We start from the raw sequence: 20,554 nt of genomic DNA, 5'->3' as shown, positions 1-20,554 counted from the left end.
TGAATGAAAATATAGAATGTAAGACGCTCTGGGGAAAATTGCTTCTTTGTCTGTATACATCAAGCCTGGGAAGAAAAGATCCCTCTGATGCTTCTACATACTTATAGCACAATTTAAAGAAATAAGCAAGAAGTGTTTGGATTTCGGCAAATTTGCTCGTAAATTCATGGCACCAAGATTTTCAAAGATGTATTACTTCACTGTTTTACAATTACATAAGAAATGCATAAGTAGCATGAGCATTTTTATAAAAAAGGTCAATCTTTTACATCTCAAGCAATACAGCAACATTGATGATTCAAACCAATACATGTCTTATTAATATCTGGATCGTCACTATTCATTCTTCCTCACAAATCCCTGGGCATTTGTTGTTCTTTTCCTTCCCTATTCTGTACTTTTTTATGTACAAGCATGGCTTTGAATCTTTGAAAATCCAAGTCAGACTTGACGCATGCACCATCCCTCTATTGAAAATGAGAATGAGACTAAGTCACACAAAATGTGAATGGAGGAAAGCAGATGTCTTTTACATCAAAGGACAAATGAAAAGTTTTAAAGAAATAACTGTTGAATCCTGCACTTTGTTCAGGACTTTGGGACAAATGATTTCTCCATTTAATTTTAAATGAATGTGCTCAAACTGTTGAAAAACATGCACTGTCAAGGTTGAGGAAACATTTTTCAGCAGTTTATTGTCACTTGATTTGCTTTGGCAACAATTGCATCATGATATTAGCACAGGTTTAGACCACAAAAAGTAAAATAGATTTGTGTGGGCTTGTCAAAGAACAATTCCAAAATCTCTTTATGGGTAAATGGGTGCTCTGTGATGACTGTTTGTAAAATTATCAATAATATTAGTTTAAATTAAACACTGATAGGCACAGGAGAGAATTGTATGGCTGATAATCTCTGGATACATTTTCAGATTGCTTCAGAACGTAGAAGCACATGAACAAAAAAAAATTATGTTTTAGGCATAAACTTGAGGTCAATAATTCCTGAGATGCCAGTCATGTCGTGATCATTAAGAGAAATGGCAACCCAGTCAAATCTCTGTGATACTAACAGATGGAGCACGAGGGCTGTTACATTGATTAAATATCTGGATAATGTAGCCTTCAGTGGGTTATTTAAACTGTAAGGTTAGCACTTGAGAAGTTATGATCACAGCACCGGCAAACTTCAAGTGTGACTGGAGCTCGAAATATTTCGTTCCACAAGGTAAGTAAATGGAAATATTCCTTGGAGGACCCATTTACTCCTTTGAAATGGAGCTGGATAAATATCCAGCTCAGAACAGAGTTGAGGATTGGAAGAAAAAGTTCTTGCACAATCCAGTAAAAGGTTTATGAGCCCCATGCTTCCAGCTATGATGGATTCAGAGGAATGTCATCTATTTATTGAAGTTGATACATAATCTAGAGTTTAATGTTATGCTGCGATACAGGAGTTTTTTGTCTCATTAACTTCAGAACTCAAGGATCAGGTTCTGTTTATTTCTCAGATCTTACCTGAAATTATTCACCTCTCTTGGAAAACTAAATAAAATAGAAACACAGGGCTGCTTAATTAGCATGGTTCTAACAACTCCTTTTGGTAATACAACCCTATTAGACTGGGGTATAGAAAGGACATAGCTAGCTCCAATGTGGACCACTAAACATTTGTTCCAACTTTGTAGGTTTTGTTTTAATAATATCTGATAATACACAGTTTTGACATAATTTTGGACTTTAAACAATTCCAAATTCTGCTAATTTTGCACCATATCATGTTGGCAATGTGTATGTTTTCTTTTCAAACAGCATCTCAAAAGTGATGCATAGTTTAAAAAATATTGCCAAATACAATATTGTTGAGTTGAAATGTATGGTGCCGGAAAAGCAGCATCCGAGGAGCAGGAGAATCAACGGTTCAGGTATAATCCCTTCATCAGCAATGTGGAGGGAGAAAGCGGTCTGAGAGTTAAATAGGAGGGGGGGGTGGGCTGGGGGGAAGGTAGCTGAGAAGGCAATAGGTAGATTTAGATGGGGGAGAAATGGTGATAGATCGGAATGGAGAGTGGAGCAGATAGGTGGAAAGGAAGATGGACAGATGGGACAGTTCAAGAGTCTGGTGCCAAGCTGGAGGGTTGGATCTGGGATGAGGTGGGGGGAGGGGAGATGAGGAGGCTGATGAAATCAACATTGATGCCAGTTGGAGAGTCCCAAGGCAGAAGATGAGGCATTCTTCCTCCAGGTGATGGGTGGCTTGGATTTGGCGCTCAAGAAGGACATGCATGTCCTTAGCAGAGTGAGAGGGGGAGTTGAAGTTGTCGGCCAAAAGGTAGTGGGGTTGTTTGGTGTTGTGTCCTAGAAATGTTCTCTGAATTGTTCCACAAGTTGGTGTCCTGTCTCCACAATGTAGAGGAGATCACATCGAGAGCAATGGACACAGCAGATGATGTGTTTGGATGTGCACGAAAATCTCTGCCAGATGTGGAAGGAACCTTTGTGGCCTTTGATGGAGGTGAGGGAGGAGGTGTGGGCGCAAGTTTTACACCTGTTGGCACTGTAAATGTAAAATCTGCACCCACACTTCCACCTTCACCTCCAACCAAGGTCCCAAAGGATACTGTGTTCGTAGCTCTCAACGTGGTCTCCCCTATATTGGGGAGATAGGACTCCAACTTGTGGAACGTTTCAGACAACATCTCTGGGACACATGCAATAAACAATTCCACTATCCTGTGGCCGACCACTTCAACTCCACCTCCCACTCCGCCAAGGACATGCAAGTCCTGGGTCTCTTCCACTGCCAAATCCTAGCCACTTTACGCCTGGAGGAAGAACTTCTCATCTTCGGCCTTATGACCCTCCAACCACATGTGATCAATGTCAATTTCACCAGTTTCCTCATCTCCCCTGCCCCATCTTATCCTAGATCCAACCCTCCAACCTGTCTATCTTCCTTCCCATCTATCCGGTCTACCCTCCGCTCCAACCAATTACCATCTGCATCTACCTATCGCTCCAACCTTGCCCCCACCCCCATACCCCTCTTTCAGTCCCCTTTCCCAGCTGCTGATCCCACCCCCACCCCCCCACCCCAATATTCTTGATGAAGGGTTTATGCCCGAATTGTTGATTCTCCTGCTTCTCGGATGTTTCCTGACCTGCTGTACTTTTCTAGCACCACACTTTTCAACTCTAATCTCCAGCATCTGCAATCCTCACTTTCTCCTCATCATATTGGTATCACACTGAAAGACACTGGGCCTCTGACCATATCTATCATAATTGTCTCGCCATCCAGCAGAAATTAATTTTAAATTATATGCAGTAAATTTTAAATTATACCCAGTCACTAAGCTGCAGAAAAAAACATACTTTCACTCACAGTCTCTGAAACGTTACTCATTACATTTCCTTTTAAAAGGTCTTTGTGGCACAGGTCGGAGTCGGTTAGGTCAGTTGTCTGTTCTCCTGGTTTATGATGCAGAGTGATGCCAATAATATAGGTTCAATTCTTGCGCACTGGCTCAGGACCCTCCTTCTCAACCTCTCCCTTTGCTTGAAGTGTGATGACCCTCCAGTTAAACCACTACCAATTGTCTCTCACAATGAGAGGGTGGGACTATATGACTCTATCTTTACTTGTGGCATTATACCTACCTCTGGACCAGAGGTTCTGGGTACAAGTCCCATCTGCCCTTGAGGTATGTCACAGCATGTCTGAACAGGTTGAGTAAAATAACTTAATGTCCTTTAAACAATGGGTTGAAACTACAAATACATATAGTTCCAATTTGACCCTTATTTACATTAAGCCATCTAATATTAGACTAGAAATTATGGTGTATAATGTTGCATGATCAATCAATTTTTGAAAAAACTTCACACGCATAGTATTTCTCCGTTACAGGAATAAGCAGAAGTAATTATCATGAATATATTAATTACTTGTGAATAACATCATAAGGCATAATTTCCAATCTCTCAACATTTGGAAATAGATATTCATGATAAGAAATCCAATTTGATTTCTGTATTTATTATGACTCATTATCACCCTCCTAATTACTTAATCTTATCTCATTAATATGCAATTTCCCAGTCGACCACCCCAACTGGATAGAAACTTGACAACTAGAATTCCCAACATGATCATCCATGTGGTTACCTGGTGACTCCAGCTCATCAATTAGCACTCCAGACCTCCATCTTGGATATCTAACATGAGCAGGGCATACTCCATGGGAAGAGATTACACAAGTGTGTGCACACACACACACACACTCCAGCTCCATGAACATAGGCATCTGACATGTACCATCTTCACAACATCATCTTGGCACACCTCCAATCTGCTTACAGAGCATGTCTGCATGTCAGTAATACACTTTGGAGTGCACAAGCTCCCATCATTGGAATGCTACTGGAAGGACTGTTCCCATGCAGGAACAGGTACCTAGTTCACAGATTGGACCAGTGAACCTCTGTGGGTTTTCTTCTTGCTCTTTTTGTGGTCATTGAATTTGCACCTACTTTATGTTCATAATATCTCTTCATTGCATTGTCTTACCTTGACTTTTTTGTAGTGAACCCCTCAGCCAGTGTTAACAGGATCACAGTACTTTTGTCTTGGATTAACAGCAGACACAACCTTAGATTGCTCATGGCTCTCAACGTGGTTATCAGTTAAAGGGTAAACACTTGGTACCAAACCACATCAATTTTACACAGGCACCATGTGCCAGCTGGGTATACACCAAACACACTGGCAGCCATTGTTTTTGGTCCAGGGGCTTGGCACGGTCAGTTATCTAGGAGAAAGTGAGGACTGCAGATGCTGGAGATCAGAGCTGAAAACATGTTGCTGGAAAAGCACAGCAGGTCAGGCAGCATCCAAGGAGCAGGAGAATCGACGTTTCGGGCATGAGCCCTTCTACAGGAATGAGGAAAGTGTGCCAAGCAGGCTAAGATAAAAGGCTAAGATACCTTTTATCTTAGCCTGCTTGGCACACTTTCCTCATTCCTGAAGAAGGGCTCATGCCCGAAACGTCGATTCTCCTGCTCCTTGGATGCTGCCTGACCTGCTGCGCTTTTCCAGCAACACACTTTCATGGTCAGTTATCTACTCAGTCATGGCTGGAGTCTCTATACCTCTGTCATCAGGGGAATGGATCATGGTCAGTCTGGTGAATCCAATGCCGCCAAGCCAGAGAATCCTTGGTTATTTATGGTTTTAATGCCCAGAAAGGTGAAATGTGTCCAGCATGGATATAAGGCACCCTCTTCAGTGCAACCTCCTGAGGGTGCCATCCAGGGTGGAAGTGAAAGGCCTAGCCTCCTCTGATGTGTCCTGGGAAGTGAGCTCTGTTGGGACTGTATGTGATTCCATCTCTGACTGGATATTTATTAGTGCTGTCCTGTCTCCTTGTGAGGAAGAAGCAGTGAGTGAGTTCAAGTTCCCACATCCCTCTGTTGCTTTGCCAGTGGAGCCTCGCACCAGTGGCTGGAGTCATGAAATGTGGGTACATGTGCTGTGAGTAAATTACCACACACTATCTTTAATTTGGCTACTCATTAAGAAATCTCACAGACAATAAAGTAATGAAATAGTTATTTAAATTTCAGTGTATGTGGTAACCAAAATAAGACCTCTTAAGTAAATAAGTTAAGCATCACAACCCAGCTTGGCTACTTTCCGATTAATAATGGAGTTTAGCTATGATTCCAACCAGAAGTGTTTGTATCTGGATGTGTCTGGGGTTCAGTCTTTTGGCAATCAATTGTCCTTTGTGGCATAAGACAGCCACTATCAAGCAATTATAAAACAGTTTTGAAGCTTTGATTCCTTTTCCCACGCGTGGTTAATTGCTTTCAATTCCTGCATAAGTGTTTGTCTTTGCCCTCAGTTTATTCCAGACAGAGTTATTGTTGATTCTTTAAATCCATGAACAGTTATCAAAGTTATTAAGGTTACAGTAGCACACATGGCAGCTGCTAACCTGTTCATTTGTGCAACCAAACACTCACATGCCTAAGGAAGCAGGGTCTCAATCATGATAATGTAGTTCTGCAGCCCTAGTGTCAGGTTGCCCAGTACCCCTGACAAACCATTTTGCTGCTCTCTGCTTGTGCCAGTCAATGAAGCCCCTAATTTCTGGCAACATGGAGTTCTCTCCTGCCTGGGGCTGAGTCGATGCCTGGTCTCTGGCAGTCCTGTAAGTGGCAGTGACCTGGGTCATTTCTTCCTCAGCAATTGTGGAGACATGGCAGTAAAGTCCTCACTATTAGAAGCTCCAGACTATAATCTAGCTAGAAGGCCCACTGACCTGAAAGTTTCTCAGATGACAGGGAGTTCTGAAGTAAAGAACCTTGATGGTGCATTCTCCAAGGTGCCCATGCTCTCTTCCTCAGAAAAGAGGGATGTATTACAGTGGTGTGCTGTAGACCAGAAACCTAATAATGCTGTTTGTACCTTCAGGAGACAAAAGAGAAAATGTTTACATGACTAACAGGTCGAAGTGGGACAATGGTGTAATAGGACAGTGGTACAACAATGGGAATGGACAATGCTTCTTATCTGATTGCCTAGATATCGAAGTTTATGCATTTCCACAGGGCAGGTGCATTCCTCACCAATGAGGACCAAGACTCTCTCCTCATAGGAGGTGCACCATGTCTGAGGCAGGTTAATTGAGACATGCAGCCAGCTCTGGGCTGCCAGTGCTTACCACAAAGACAAAGCTGCCTTTTAAATATGGTGCTGATGACAGTGATATCAGAATGTCCCAGCAGCTCCAATAAGTGGGAGTTACGGGTTAGCATCAGGTGAACAGGGTTCAGAATCGGGATGATGTGCCTAATTAATGAGGTCGGTTTGGAATCATAGCATGATAAAACACATTAGGCCTCATGGAGAGATAGCTTCTATGAAACTTGACGAAAATGACACTTCCTCAAATTCTGATAAGTTTCAACCCACAGTAATCCAATATCTTAGCATAGACATGGATATTCCCATGAATGTAAAGTTTGCATATACAGCTAAGCTTCTTCTAACTGGCACTTTATGAATCAACACTCTCGATAAACCAGCAAATATTTTATACCTCAAAGATCAGAAGTTTGCTGTAAAATCGTGATCTCCAGAACGTCCAGGTAGTCAGTTGAGGGTGTGAGTGAGAACACTCTTTGCCTGTTAGTTGTATTTAAGGCATAGTGCATTGTTATTTAAGTAATTTATGCTGGAAATAAAATATAACAGTGATGTGCATTTCCTCTGGATTACTTTGGTAGTACTTGTGTGTATTTTCACAATTAATTATGTGGAGCTCTTGATAAACCAGAATATTTGATCAACCAGCACACTCCTGGTCCTATATGTAGCAATTAATAAAAGGTGAGCTGTAATAAATGTCTATTGGATCTTTCGATATCACATTACCCACATGCCAGTTTCTTATGTTACGAGGGATAACATAAGCATTACTGCATCAGGTAAAAATGGAGGCAAACCATACATACCAGTTGTCGTCTGTAAACATAAAAACTAAGAACTCAGTAGCAGATATTTGGAAATCTAATTGAAAATCAAACAATCAACAGCCCTGGACTTCAAAGAATTTGAGCAATCAGCAGCATCAGTTATTGAGAATCCAAGTAGGCATTCAGCCACTAAAAGATAAAACTCCTTTCTTTCTGTTTAAAATCTATGTTCTTTCAAGTTAGAAAGCACTTACAAAGGCCAAAATGCCAATGATTCCAATTTTAAAATAAACAGCAGTTAAATGCTTCTGACAACATACCTACAAAAGCTCTCCAAAAGGAAAATACAGACTAAAAATATACTTAAGAACCTATTTTGTTTTGAAGTACAACTTTTAAACAACACTTGCAGTTCTACTTGCACATCAAGTGAGTGGGTCACACTGAACAGTCTAGGATCAGGGCAATAGAGAGTCAGTGTGAGTCCAAAAGCACATAGTAACAGCCACCAGAGATAATAACCTGTCAGGAACTATGCATGTACACAGGGTATAAATGTTGTTGTAAACAACTGAATGCAGTCACCCACACAGGGCAGGGTGCATCATGAGATAACAGCTCAATAAGATTAAACAATCACTCAAAAGTTAGAACAGTGTGTTCCAGAACAGTAAAACTGAAGAAATACGTTTCAAGTCCACCTGGAGCATACATGAACCCTATATGTCCAACCATAATACGCTGAGTAACTGTAACAAGCTATCCGATGGACTGAGTCAGTCTATATAATTGTATCCATCACTGTTTGGAGACAATGAGTATAGAGAGCTCAGCAGGGGCTGACTGGAGGTTTAACTGTCCCATAAACATTAAATAAATCACTTGAATTTGACTCTCTACAGTGTCAAGGTCTTTATTCGATCTCCACAACAGTCAGCAAAACATGCCAAAACATAAGATTTGTAACAGATGCAGTTTATTGCACCTATCCAAGAACTGTGCAGCTTTTCTTCATCTTCACAATACATTTGGCACCAAGGAACATCGGGCATGCATGTGCAGGAAATCTGATTTCAAAAAGCAAGCCAGATCCTAAAACAAAACACATATTACCAACATCACAGCTTAAACCCAAAATATTGGCTACAGGAAAAGTGTTAAGAAGTTGTACAAGCACAAGTGTATTAATAAGGTTCAGAGTAATCCAAGCAAAAGAAAAATTTTTCAAGATGATCAAGGCTTTCAGATTGAGAACCACACACATCATATGGATACTATGAGGTCATCAGAAGCTCTTACAATCATTATTATCGTATGTCCTGAAAAGGGAGGATAACACACTTTTAAAGTTATAATTGACATAGAAGCTAGTGTCAATATATTACTGTGACCTACACTGAAAAATATGTGCTTAATCAAATGGTTCTTCATGATACTTTATGAGAGACTATCTCACAGTGTAGCACAGATCACCAATTCCAAGCATTCGCAGAATCACAATGCAATGCCAATACATAGGCTTACCTTGGCAACCAGAACTTTTCTACTTGGCAGATACAAATGGGCTAGCAGTGGCAGCACTAACAGTGTGCATAGATGTTGGTATAGTCATAAGCAATGAGATTCGAACCACATCACCTTGTTCCACTGTGGTAGAACAGAACACATGTGAGACAAATTATTCAGTTGAAGTTGAAGACATTCCTAAAGTGGACCTGTTACACTGTAGTCAGTGTCAGTGTGAACAGGCTGCCAGCATTCTCAATGATCCATCCCACTCTGGCAATGCTTTTCTACAACCTCTACCATCAGGGAGAAGGTACAGAAGCCTGAACACATGCACCAGCCAGTTTTGAAGCTTCTACCCTGCTGTTGTTAGAATATTAAATGGTCTCACAAGCTCCTAAGATTTGCCTGTACCTGTGTTTTTGTTTTTGCTGCTGTTTACCTAATATTTACTTATCTACGCTACTTAATTCTGTGATCTGCTTGCATTGTTCATAAGACAAAGCTTTTCACTGTGCCTCGGTACATGTGACAATAAATTCATTTCAATTCAATTCAATTCGATTCAATTCAATTCAGTTCAATTCAATTCAGTTGCAGTTAGCAATTTCTGAAATAGTGCAACTGCACGAGTTGCAGAACATCATTATTTAGGCATGGCCTGACAGTATGGGAAAGAATATATTCACTTTAAAGATTACTTCTTCAACTTTCTCATTGTTTGATGACTTTGGAACACAATGGTAGGATCATTACAGTAAATAACAGTACATTTAGGAGCACTGATATACAGAGGGATTTTGAGGGCATATTCACAGCTCCTTGAAAGTGGCAACATGAAGCGATAAGGTTGCAAAGAAAGCCTACAGCATGCTGGCCTTCATCGTTCAATGTATAAACATTGGCAAGTCATTTGCACTGGTATAAAACTTTAGTTAGGCTACAATTGACCTATTGTGTTCAGTTCTGGTTGCCACAAGATAGGAAGGATTTGGAGGCTTTGGAGAGGGTGCAGAAGAGCTTTACCAGGATGTTGCCTCAATTGGAGTGTATAGCGATAGGGAGAGGTTGGACAAGGTTGGATTGTTTTCATTAGAGCATCAGAGGCTGAGGGGTGACCCAATAGAAATATTTGCAACTATGAGGGGCACAGTAGGGTGGATAGTCTGAGGTTTTTCCCAGGGTGGAACATCAAATTCTAGAGAGTTTAAGGCTTCTAGATTTAAGTTGAGAGGGGAAGAAGTCTAAGGAAGAAGTGAGAGCAAAGTTTTTTTACGCAACAGGTGATAGACACCTGGAACTGTTACTGGGGAAGGTGGTTGAAGCAGATAAGGTAGCAATGTTAGTTAAGACAGACACATGAACAGACAGGGAATAGAGAGAATAGACGGGATAGACGGGATATGCAGATAGATGGGATTAGTTTGGAATGACATCATGGTCAGCACAGACATGGTGGGCTGAAGAGCCTGTTTCTAAGCTGTACTGTTCTATGCTCTATCATCTGGTTACCCTTGCTCTCACAGTCTAGTAGAATGCATGAAGTGGATGTACCAGTGTTGGACTGGGGTGGACAACGTCAGAAGTCACACGTCACCAATCTTGTGACTTCTGACCTAGTAGAATGTGTGGCATAATGTCAAATCAATGATTATTAAGTGTTGAGCAACAAATCAAAATTTTCATATGGCATTGTGTATTTTTGCGCAACATAAGTGGAGAAGGGATTATCAGCCCCAGCAGAACTCCTGTTCAGACAGCAAGTGCGAAAGGTTTTGGCCATCAAACAAATGCATATCCATTCAAAATACTAGTTTGTTATGATCAGATGCCTAATGTTAGTCTTGTCACATCAGATAAAGATACCCTTCCGAAGGCAAAATCTTAATCAGCGACAGAATAAGTTACATTTTTCTATAAGCCTAGGCCTAATGTGGCAGGAGACAGTTCTTCAATTTTAGAAACACTTGTTTGCATTATTAAATTCATGGCTGGATTTCTGACATGGAATAATTTTGTTCTAATAACTTTTGTGCATTGATCTCAAATCAATATTTCATAATTGAAACAAAACTCATGTTCTGCTGAACATTTGGGTTGTTGTCTATGAGCTTTGGACTGCATGTTGAACACTGATCTCTCCTTCAAGCTTCGGCAACCTGCGAGCGATTCCATTCCAAAACCAGAACTGTATCCTGGCAGACTATGAATGCACCTATAAACATGTTGCACCTAGGGAAAGATTCAGTCACACAGCTTTGAAGAATAAAACTGTTTTAACTTATTCATTGCAACACTTTTCCTCTCTTGCTTGATGGTGTCACAAAGCTGGTCCCTTTTTTCCTAAAAGCTGTTCCTTTTCTCAAGGATATTGTGTCCTCGATTCTTTTCAGAGTGGCCAGGCTCCGATTAAATTAGTTTGGTACAGATGAAACTTCAGGCCAAAGTGGTCATGTTTTAGAAGTGACCTGTATAACGGAATGGGAGTGGTCAGCTCTCTAGCTGAGCAGTTCAGTCCAGAACTAGTTAGGAATTCAGCTGTGTGGAAACAGGCTCTCTCTCTTTCTCCCATTCTAACTTCAACCTGTAAGCATCTGTTCCATTTTTTAACAGTTTTTCTTAAGGGGGCTTTCTTATTGGTACTGTATTGTATACTCAGAACAGCATAATTAAGTCTACTTTGGATAGACTGAGTTCTATAGGGGTTCTTTATTCTGTTCTTTATGTTTCAAGGTGTAATTTTTTAAGTAAATTTCTGTCTGTTTTAAAACCTGGCAGTCAACATAGCTAGAAGAAAGTGAAGACTGCAGATGCTGGAGATCAGAGCTGAAAATGTGTTGCTGGAAAAGCGCAGCAGGTCAGGCAGCATCCAAGGAGCAGGAGAATCGACGTTTCAGGCATGAGCCCTTCTTCAGTCAACATAGCTAGCTTACTCCAGGTAATTTTTACTCTACACTTGTCAAAACAAATTGCCAAAACAAAAGTTATGGAGGGTTGCCTGCTCAAGAATGTTTTGAGTCGTCTGGCCTAGTCCATAACAGTGGCTTGATTCAAATTAGCTAAACCTGGAATTGCTCTATTTTTCCCTTTAGCTCCATAGCGTATTATCCCAAAATGATGCCTAAAATTAAAAGAAAAACTCCTGCAACAGAAGGACATTACATAGTGCAATTCAATATTATCAGGACAAAAGCAATCCACATTTCCCAATGGGACCAAAGCAGACTGTATAAATCACATGAAGCCTCCCTCTTTCTTTCATCTAATCCCATCAACATCTCCCTTTTTTTTTCTCTCCCACATTTAGCAATGTCTGCTTAAATGCATTAATTCTAGTCACCTCAATTATTCTGTGTAGTGTCAGATTTCAGATACTAAGCAACTTCTGAGTAAAGGTAAAATGTGCTGGGAAAATCCCAGCAGTTCTGGAAGCATCTGTACAGAGAGAAACAGAATTATCATTTCAAGTTAGTACAATTCTTCTTTGAAGAACCGTGTTTCTCTCTCTACCGATGCTGCCAGACTTGCCATTGTTACAGATCTCCAACAATCAGAGTATTTTGTTTTTACTTTTGGTAAAGATTTTTTATTCTGAAATGCCTACTGTGTTCATCATGAGAAGATGGATTAACATTTTACGATTGGTTTCCTCATCTCAGTTGGAAGTATAATTTATTCATCACTGAGGTGAATCTTAAATTTCACACATTTTTGCCCAGGTGCTTGAAGCCATTGATTCTCAATTGCAAATACCGGTATCTAGATATCAAAGAGCAGTGAAAATGACCATCTCATTTTTCTGGCTTAAGGAAGTCTTTGTGACAATGGAATAAATCAGAGTTTTACATGAAATGAGTGCTAGCCAATTGTCAGCATATTTTATATCTCTCTGAATGCTGATTTTAATTGAAGTCAGTCCAATTAAAGTTTCAGAGCTGATGTAAAACAGCCTGGCAATTTGCTACCACCGAGTTTTAACCTGTTGAATGAAGTCAAGATCTAAACAAACTAGCACTAAATAAAAAGAGCTGCAGGCTAAGAAATCTGAACTAGATGTAAAATTCTGAAACCAAAAACATTTTGCAAATTGAGCAACTGATAGAAATAAAATGGTATTATTAAGAGATTTTAATTGTTCTTTACTTTGAAAGTAATGATGTAAGCATAACCCTTCCATTCAAGAAGAGATAAGGGAGAAAATAGTAAACTAGACCAGTTAGCTTGACATCTGCCATGGGGATGGTGTTAGAATTGATCATTACAGAGGTTATAGCTACACAGTTTAAAAAGAAATCAAGATAGTCAAGAAGAGTTTTGTAAAAGGGAAATCTTTTTAACCAATTTAGTGGAGTTATTTGAACACGACAGATAAAAGAGAGCTTGCTGGTATACTAGGATTTCCAAAAGGCATTTGATAAATTGTCACATAAAAGGTTTGTGTTAACAAAGAGCTTATATTGTAATGGGTAACATATTAACATGGATAGAAAGTTGTTTGGCTGGCAGAAAACAGAGCATTTGTATAAATTGATCTTTTCTTTTGATTGGCTGGCTATGTGAACGGGGTCCCACATCTCAGCAACTTGGATGAGGGGAGCAAAAGCATTGTAACTAACAGTTGACAGAATGATAGGTAAGAAACTACGTGTAAAGAGGACATAACAAGTTTGCAGACTGATATAAATCGGTTAAATGAGTGGGCAAATATCTAGCAGATGAAATATACGTTGAAAAAATATGAAGATGCTGTCTTTAGCAGGAGGAATTAAAAAACAGACTGTCACTTAAACAGGGAATAATTGCAGAATTCCAAGGTGCAGAGGGATCTTGGTGCTCCGGTGCATGAGTCATAAAACATTAATATTCAAGTACAGCAAGTAATTAAGATGGTCAATGGAATTCTATTCTTGATTAGGAGAGCAATTGAACAGAAAAGTAAGGATATTTTGTTTCAGTTAAGGCATCGGTGAGACCACATGTTGAATACAATGTGCAGTTTTGGATGGATATAAATGTGTTGGAGCAGTTTAAAAGAGGTTTTCTGGATTGATATCAGGAATGAGCAAATTGTCTTATGAGGAAAGGTTGGACAGTCTGAGCTTGTTTTCACTGGGGTTTAGATGTTGTTGTATGACTCAGTTAAAAGAAGCAAGATTCTGATCAGTCTTGACATGGTGGACATAGAAAGGATACTTCCTCTTGTGGTTGAGCTCAGAACTCGGGATCACCATTTTAAGTATAGGGTCACCCTTTCATGACAGAGCTGTTGAGATTTTTTTTCTCTCAGAGTGTTGTGTAACCTGCCTCAGAAGGGTCATTGAATATTTTGGAGTCAGTGATGGTAGATTTGTGTTCGGTCAGGAAACCAAAGTTTGTCAGGGTAAATGGGAATGGGGAATTCAGAACACAAACAGATCATTCGTAATCCTATTGAATGGTGGACCAGGAATGACGGGCTAAATGACCAACTTCTGCTCCTAATTCATATTTCAATGTTTGTACAACTGAGCTCTGAGCTATTTATGTTGCCTGTTTTTGAATGCTAAGGAAGATTGAAATTTAGATCATGCATTGTAGAAATTATGTAAAATCCTGTGAAAATAATTACCATGTGAACTATTTCAGAACTATCCCTAAAAGGCTTGTATTGGATGCAATAATTTGACAAATAATAACTTACACCAAAGTCATTCAGGTTAGACTATGAAAACATTAAAAAAGTTGGAATTGACCATTCTCCGTTGTGGGAGAATCTAGGTTCCATATTAATCTTTCAGTTCTTGTTTATCATCTCAATGAACTAGAGACTGTACAGAAGCAATCTGACTAGATTTCTTGATTTATTAGAAGACATAGTATGTAATATGAGCCCATTTAATGGACCAATGCTCATAAGATGTAAGGGAAGGGCAATGCCAAAATTCAAATCTCTCTGATTATTTTGATATATCTTCAAAACCTAATCAAGTCCATACTTTATACATGCACAGGTGTTTGTCTATTATTAGTTTAAATGCACTTTGAGGCAATCCTGAGGTCATGAGAGGCACTACACAAATAAAAGAGCTCTCTTTCAAAGATCAATACCCTTTTTAAAATCAGTTTCCATGGTAGTAATTATCACTGTAGATGCTGAGTAGTTTAGTTTGAGACTGTGTAATGTGACACCCTGCTGTCTGAAGCTGAAGCTGCCTCACTAATGTTGTGTCTGATAATGTGTGCAGGCCATGGGATGGCTGGAATAAATTTAGTTGGACCCACAGGAGGGTCTTTGGAGACTTTGAAAATGTCAGCTGGAATGGGCAGCTGTTGTCTCTTAATCTAAGATTGATGAGTCTTTTCCTTAATTTGTTCCATTCTCTGCTAGTTTGAGTGGTGATGAATATTAGCTGTGCAGAATGAACTCATCAGTGGTCGTAATTGTGGTGGTGTAGAAACTTAATGTGTAGATTCATTGAGAATTATCTCAGTGAGAAAGCAAAACTATTGAAAATTAACCCTAACGTAATCGAAGAGACTAATGTAATGTGGGTTATTTAATGGCAATCTTGTGATAGTAGATAGTTTCTGAAATAATTGATAGAATTGCTTCCTGGTCAACATGGAAGGTTGCCAGGTATGTAATTAGGACTTCACTCTGCAGCTATTTTGTAATCGCAAAATGTTGAACCAATCTAGCTGCATCTTTCTTAACCAATTTTGCCCCATCAGGCTTGAGCCCAAGCCTTTTACTACAATCAGTGGCAACTGAGTCAGCTGTTTCTCATATGAAACCAGAATTGAAGTTGCACCAGTAATCTGTATAGGTTCCCTGTAGAGATTTGATTTGATTTATTATTGTCATATGTACCTAAGTACAGTGAAAAAATTTGTTTCGCATGCAGTATAGGCAGATCATAGCACACAAAGATCTTGGGTAATAGAACAAAGTGAGGAATTCAATCTTACAGCTGAAGAGAAGGTGCAGAGAGTGAGATCAACATTGAATTTAAAGTTTGAGAGGTCCATTCAAAAGTCTAACAACAGCGGGGGAAAAGCTGTTCTTGGATCTAGTCGTATGTATTTACAAACTTTTATATCTTCTGCCCAGCAGAAGAGGGTGGAAGAGAGTATGTGGGTGAGAGGGGTCTTTGATTACATTAGTTGCTTTCCCAAGACAGCGAGAAGTATAGATGGAGTCAATGGATGGAAGGCTGTTTTGTGTGATGGACTGAGCTGTGTTCACAACTCTTTGTAATTTCTTGCGGTCTTGGGAAGAGCAGTTGCCAAACCATGCTGTGATGCCTTCAGATAGGATGCTTTCTATGGTACATCCATAAAAATTGGCAAGAGACCTTGTGGACATGCTGAATTTCCTTAGCCTCCTAAGGAAGTAAAGACATTATTGTACTTTTTTGACCATTGTGTCAACATGGGTGGACCAGGCCAGATTGTTGGTGATCATCACTTCCAGAAACTTGATACTCTCGACCATCCCATCTCTACCTCAGCACGAATCATGCAAATAGGGGCACACTCTCCACTCCACTTCCTGAAGTCAATGGCCATCTCCTACATTTTGCTAACATTGTTAGAGAGACTGTTATCTTTACACCATGCTGCTAAGCACTCAATTTCCTGTACTCTGTCTCACCATTGTTTGAGATCTGCCTACAGCGGTAGTGTCGTCAGCAAACCTGTAAACGGAGTTGGGGCAAAATTTAGCTTTACAATCGTGAGTGTATCAGGACTACAGTAAAGGGCTGAGGACACAACCTTGCAGGACACCGGTATTGAGGAGGTTGAGGAGATGTTGTCACCTATTCTTATTGATTGTGGTCTATGGGTCAGGAAGTTAAGGATCCAGTTACAGAGTGGGGAGCCAAGACCTCAGTCTCAGAGTTTAGGGATTAGTTTGTTTGGAATTATGGTGTTGAAAGGAGATCTATAGTCAATAAGTAGGAGACTGACATAAGTATCCTTGTTATCCAGATGTTCCTAGGTTTTCAGCGCCAAGATCTTACACAAACGTAAGGATAAGAGTCCAGAATGAATTTTGTTAAAGACTTGTTCTGCGATCACTGAAATGGCCACATCAGTATCAACCTCTATCAAAACCAGATGACCATTGACCCAGATATTTATTTTGATTGGCTGTGATTTGGATGTTGTTAAGCAATTGAATTGCTTAGTTAAGTTAAAACAGTTAACCAGATGTAAGTGGGTTTTCCAGGGTGTACGCACTCACCTGGATGTCATCTTATGAAGAGCAGCGCACTCACCTGGATGGCAGCAGCAACAATGGCTGGCCAACCCAGATCCTGAAGAAAATAAAAACTATTTCACTGAAGCTTAGCTTTGTTTTAGAATGTTGCTGTGGGCTAACCTAGAGTCCTTCTGTTCAGGATATCTCTGAGGGAGATTACACAATTACCTTTGCTCAGGTGGTGTCCTCCAAGCTCAGTCAGACTGGGGAAGGTGTCCACTGACATCAGCATAACCTGCAACCATGTACTCCAATTGCCACATTTTTAAAAATGATGAAGCCAAATTGTGGTGCCAGTTTGAAGTCCAGTTGGCTTTAGCTAGTAGGTGCTTTTACATGGTGACATCATTAATCTCACATACCAAATGGCTTCTCAGCATCTTGTTAAGAGTTAAACCAAAATCACACGCCTCTGCCGGTCGTCTTAACTTCATCAAAAATCCCAACACAAATTCCCATTTTTGTCGAATGTTGAGTAAAAGTAGTAGAGTCTCAGAATTAGAGGAAGCTTGGGATCGTAATATTCCTTAACCAAATCCGTGAACTCCTATTGCCAAACGTTAGGCTCTTAATATCAATAAAGCTGTGGGTCCACAAGGAGAAGTGCTCATTGCTTTACATCTGCTCCAATGTCATTTGCCTGGAAATAATAACATATTCTTTCCCCATACTGGGCACAGTCTTTGACAGTAAGATCAAATGAGCTTCCCAAATAATGACATGATGTCAGAAATGCTTCTCCCATATCAAAGGTGACTATTGCGATCAAATTTCTTCAGGAGAGTATCTTTTTCTCTCGTTGCCACTGAAATAACTCCAGAGGCCGGTATCCTATCACCAAGTTACCCTTTATTTACACATGCATAGTAAACCTTTTATTTACATGTGCATGTGACTCACTCAGAGCCAGGTCTAATAATGAGCAGGATGTCTGACACCCCTGTTCTTAGCTTTCAGCCGGGACTGCCCGATTGGACCAGATTAGCAGCCCCAATCAGGGAAACCCTGTTCTATAATGTACGTTTAGCTGACTTTGTTACAATCACTAAAGCACCTTAGTCCCTAAGCTAGAAACACCAGGTTTGAGACACCCCTCCACCCAGAATTTGATGGTCAAGAGTGCAACATTCATAACATGATTGAACAGCTTGATTATCACCTTTCCAACACATACCGATAAGCAGGTGGTAAGACAGGAGAGATTCCTGGCCTGTCATATGATGGAAGGAATGTTAGAGCCTCAAGCATCATTTTTCTAAATTAGACCATGCACATTTAAAAGTGCACGTTACCATGGCAACTATGACTCCGAGTGATTTACAACACATTGCAAGATTGTTTTACAATGCCAAGTGGGCAGATAGTGTCATTTTTGCTCTGAGTACCAATCACTGTTATCTGTTAAATGCATTCTTAAACTGCTGTCTGCTAAAATTCTTACGACCAAAAACTTCTTGTCATAAACAGAACATAACATTGACTTAGGAAAAGTGTCAGCCTAACATTTCATTCAGTTAAATAATAGTGACAACATAAAAATGACCATTGACACTCTTCTCAATCATATTTTATTTTAAGTCAAAATATATTATTGAAAGGTGTGGACATTCTAATAGCTGGTTGCCTGGGGATTTTTTTTTAACAATATGATCTTGCTTCTTCATCGCTGCAGGTTCTAACCACAAATATTTTTACAGTTAAAATTATTTCATTACTGGTTTTTCTTCCAAAGAATATTTTGAAAACCACAGAATATTATTTAGATCTCCAAGTCTAATGCTCAATTATGACTCGGATAATTTGTCTCAGACTGCAGGCAGGATCTCCATGAGTCATTCCCAGCTCAGCAGTGCACTTCTGTGGTCTGGCTCATTTTGAATTTTATCCTCAAAAGTGTAGGCTGATAACAACAGATGATTGTCTCAGAGTATGCGTTCAAACTCATAATGACCTGACAATGTTTCCACTGATTGATGAGTAAATGGCTTTTTGAGATGAGCATTTGGAATGTACCTTAAATTGGAATTAACTTTGAAATCCCACCTGCAATTGGTTAAAGAGTGTTTTCAACCTTCACTGGTAGACCAAAAATGTGTAGTATCAGCTGCATAACAGAAATAGCATGGGCAGCATGAAGTTGAGAAAGTTGTCCTCTTGTGTTTTGGACAGCCCAATGTCACTTAGTCTTTTTGTGAATGTTGACACATGTGCTACCCATGCATTTGACATGCCAGCTGCTGTTCATCCCGAGGGATAAGGACATGAGGGCACAATTCAGCCAATCAGAGATTAATGGTTCCATGAAATGGCAGAGCCTGTGGGAGTGGAGGTGATGCTTAGTAATATCATCATGAGACTATTAATCCAGAGACCCAGGTAAAGTTTAAGGGACCCAACTTCAAATCCCACCATAAAGATGGTGGAATTTGTATACAGTAAAAAACAATTGGGATTAAGAGTCTGGTTCACTAATGTACTTTAGGGAAGGAAATCTGCCATCCTTAACCAGTCTGGCCTACATGTGACTTCAGACCCTCACCAATGGAATTGTTTCTCAACTGTACTCTGAGCAATTAGGGTTGGTAATAAAGAATGGCCTGGCCAATGAAGTCACATTCCATGAATGAATTAAAAAATAAACTCGCCCAAAGCCTAGGATTATTCCTGTATCCCTGGCCACACGTGTGGTGCTGTTATGAGGGGTCTGTGTGGTTAAGGTAGAAGGGGTGAATGGGGTTGGTAATGAGTGGAGACAGTGGCCAACAGCACCACTTCCTCCATTTACCCAAGCGTGATCTCTTAATCAGGGATCCCTTCCTTTCAGCCAAATATCTCAATGCATGCTTCATAGGCACCAGTCACATCTGCCCCATAGATTCCCTACAGAGTGGAAACAGGTCCTTCAGCCCAACAAGTCCACACCAACCCTCCCCCCACCTAAACCCATTCCACATTACTCTACATTTACCCTAACTAATGCACCTGACCTACACATCCCTAAACACGATGGGTAATTTAGCATGGCCAATTCACCTAACCTGCACATCTTTGGCTTGTGGGAGGAAACCGGAACACCCAAAGGAAATCTATGCGGATACGGGGAGAATGTACAAATTCCACACAGACAGTTGCCCGAACCTGGGTCCCTGATACTGTGAGGCAGCAGTGTTAACCACAGAGCCACTGTGCCAGTCATGGACATCAAGATTGGCTGTAAGTGACTTCTGTCATGCTCTGCTGTTGAGTGCAGACAAGTAGCCAAGATGCTTAACGGTTGTCAGTCAAGTCAAGGGGGAATTGCTTTCCGTCATGAAGTGCCAGC

General features: G+C 40.2%; 1 long non-coding RNA gene across 1 annotated transcript in view; it reads left to right on the top strand.

The window, feature by feature from the left end:
• Window positions 1-11,821: 11,821 nt before the first annotated feature.
• The window catches only part of LOC148146125 (uncharacterized), a 40,528-nt gene continuing 31,795 nt past the window's right edge, over window positions 11,822-20,554 (top strand). The window contains exon 1 of the long non-coding RNA XR_015760740.1: window positions 11,822-11,925. This is a non-coding gene — a long non-coding RNA (uncharacterized LOC148146125). The remainder of the gene's footprint in view (window positions 11,926-20,554) is intronic.

Source organism: Chiloscyllium plagiosum, unplaced genomic scaffold, assembly GCF_037043375.1.
Source record: "Chiloscyllium plagiosum isolate Xiang-an unplaced genomic scaffold, Cpla_swu_hap1 HiC_scaffold_21, whole genome shotgun sequence".
In the NCBI taxonomy this organism is placed as follows: domain Eukaryota; kingdom Metazoa; phylum Chordata; class Chondrichthyes; order Orectolobiformes; family Hemiscylliidae; genus Chiloscyllium; species Chiloscyllium plagiosum.
This window is presented reverse-complemented; position numbering and strand designations above follow the sequence as displayed.